The sequence below is a fragment of the Gekko japonicus genome, unplaced genomic scaffold (assembly GCF_001447785.1).
Source record: "Gekko japonicus isolate JY-2015 unplaced genomic scaffold, Gekko_japonicus_V1.1 scaffold4479, whole genome shotgun sequence".
Classification (NCBI taxonomy): domain Eukaryota; kingdom Metazoa; phylum Chordata; class Lepidosauria; order Squamata; family Gekkonidae; genus Gekko; species Gekko japonicus.
In genome coordinates, this window is record NW_015173274.1 from 84,350 (window position 1) to 86,817 (window position 2,468).

Below are 2,468 nucleotides of genomic sequence, written 5' to 3' on the forward strand. Positions count from 1 at the left end.
TTGGATTTATACCCTGCCCTTCACTACCCAAGGGTCTCAGAGCGGCTTACAAACTCCTTTCCCTTCCCCTCCCCACAACAGACACCCTGTGAGGTGGGTGGGGCTGAGAGAACTCTGACACAAACTGCTCTTTTTCAAGGACAGCTGTGCCAGAGCTTGTGACTGACCCAAGGTCACATCAGCAGGTGCAAGTGGAGGAGTGGGGAATCAAACCTGGTTCTCCCAGATTAGAGTCCGCACACTTAACCACTACACCAAACTGGCTATGGTGCTTGGGGGGCTTGGAGTGTTGGACTGGATATGTTCTTATGTCTGGGGCATTTGATGCCCTGTGTTCTTGGTGCTTGGGGGTGGCACAGTGGGAGGGCTTCTGGAGTTCTGGCCTCACTGGTGGACCTCCTGGTGGCACCTGGGTTTTGGCCACTGCATGACACAGAGTGTTGGACTGGATGGGCCATTGGACTGCTCCAACATGGCTTCTGTTATGTTCTTATGTCTGGGGCATTGGATGCCCTGTGTTCGTGGTGCTTAGGGGGCCATAGTGGGAGGGCTTCTGGAGTCCTGGCCCCACTGGTGGACCTCCTGATGGCCCCTGGGTTGAACACATGAAGCCACCATACACTGAATCAGACCCTTGGTCCATCATGGTCAGTATTGTCTACTCAGAGACTGGCAGCGGCTCTCCAGGGTCTTAGGCTGAGGTCTTTCCCATCACCTCCTGCCTGGTCCTTTTAACTGGGGATGCTGGGGCTCTGCCACTGAACCACGGCCCCTCTTTGTAGCTCTCCATGGTCTCAGGGCGAGGTCTTTCCCTCCTGCCTGGTCCTTTTAACTGGAGATGCCAGGGATTGAACCAGGGACCTTCTGCATATCAAGCAGATGTTCTACCACTGAGCCACGGCCCCTCTTTACAGCTCTCCAGGGTCTCAGGCTGAGGCCTTTCCCATCATCTCCTGCCTGGTTCTTTTAACTGGAGATGTCGGGGACTGAACCTGGGACATTCTGCATGCCAGGCAGAGGCTCTCCCACTGAGCCACTGTCCTTCCCCATAGAAGAATTGCATTTATACCCTGCCCTTCACTAGCCGAAGGAGTCTCTGAGCAACTCACAATCACCTTCCCTTCCTCTCCCCACAACAAACACCCTGTGAGGTAGGTGGGGCTGAGAGAGCTCAGAGAGAACTGTGACTGACCCAAGGTCACCCAGCTGGCTTCATGCGGAGGAGTGGGGAATCAAACCTGCTTCTCCAGATTAGGGTCTTGCCGCTCTTAACCACTACACCAAACCAGCTATTAGATGTTTTGGAGTGTTGGACTGGATGGACCATTGGCAGTATTCCCTCTAAGCTGAGTTGGTGTGAGCTAGCTCACAGTTTTTTAGCCTCCAGCTCACATATTTTTGTCTTAGCTCAGGAAGGATGGCTCCAGAGCAAACTAATTCGTGCAGTAGCCAAATCTCTCGCTCACAACTTTAATGCCCGGAGCTCACAAAGTAGAATTTTTGCTCACAAGACTCCACAGCTTAGAGGGAGCATTGCTCCAGAGCAAACTAATTCGTGCAGTAGCCAAATCTCTCGCTCACAACTTTAATGCCCGGAGCTCACAAAGTAGAATTTTTGCTCACAAGACTCCACAGCTTAGAGGGAGCATTGCTCCAGAGCAAACTAATTCGTGCAGTAGCCAAATCTCTCGCTCACAACTTTAATGCCCGGAGCTCACAAAGTAGAATTTTTGCTCACAAGACTCTACAGTTTAGAGGAAACATTGGCCCATTGGCCTGATCCAGCATGGCTTCTCTTATGTTCGTATGTCTTGGTGCTTGGGGGCCAAGAATCGTACAATCAAAGAATTGGAAGGGGCCATACAGGCCATGTAGTCCAACCTCCTGCTCAAGGCCCAAGGCAAAAACAGTAGAAAAGAGCAAGAGTCCACTAATGCCTTAAAGACTAGAAAATTTGTGGCAGGCTACAAGCTTTCTTGAGTCACTGCTCACTTCTTCGGATACAAAAACGACATTCTCCTGGCAGAAACAACCACTGTAAAATACAGCGCTATTACAATAAAGTCAAAAGTGATTATACATACTCAGTGTTCTTCTTGTAATGTTATCACGACATCGGGGTGCTCCCCTGATGTGTATTGGCCAAGATGATATGAAATAAAAGGGATTTAATTATAACCAATCGGGAAAATACCATTTTGGTAGCATAAATTTGTGGCACTGGAATAAAATTAACCTGGGTTCTGGAACCAATAACTTACTCCAATGATTAAAACAGAATTTAGAAATTTATTTACAAAAGATAGGTAAAGGTAAAGGCTTCCCTTGCTCGAAAGACAGTCAAACCTGACTCTAGGGATGCGGTGCTCATCTCCGTTTCCAAGCAGAAGAGCCAGCGCTGACCAAAGACGTCTCCACGGTCATGCGGCCAGTGTAACTAGACGTCGAGGCGCACAGAATGCTGTTAC

At 49.6% G+C, this 2,468-nt stretch overlaps 1 non-coding gene across 1 annotated transcript; it reads right to left on the reverse strand.

Annotated features, from left to right (window-relative positions):
- Positions 1 to 833: 833 nt before the first annotated feature.
- TRNAI-GAU lies at positions 834 to 905 on the reverse strand. Its single transcript has one exon. It is a non-coding gene; the product is annotated as a tRNA-Ile (tRNA).
- Positions 906 to 2,468: the final 1,563 nt, after the last annotated feature.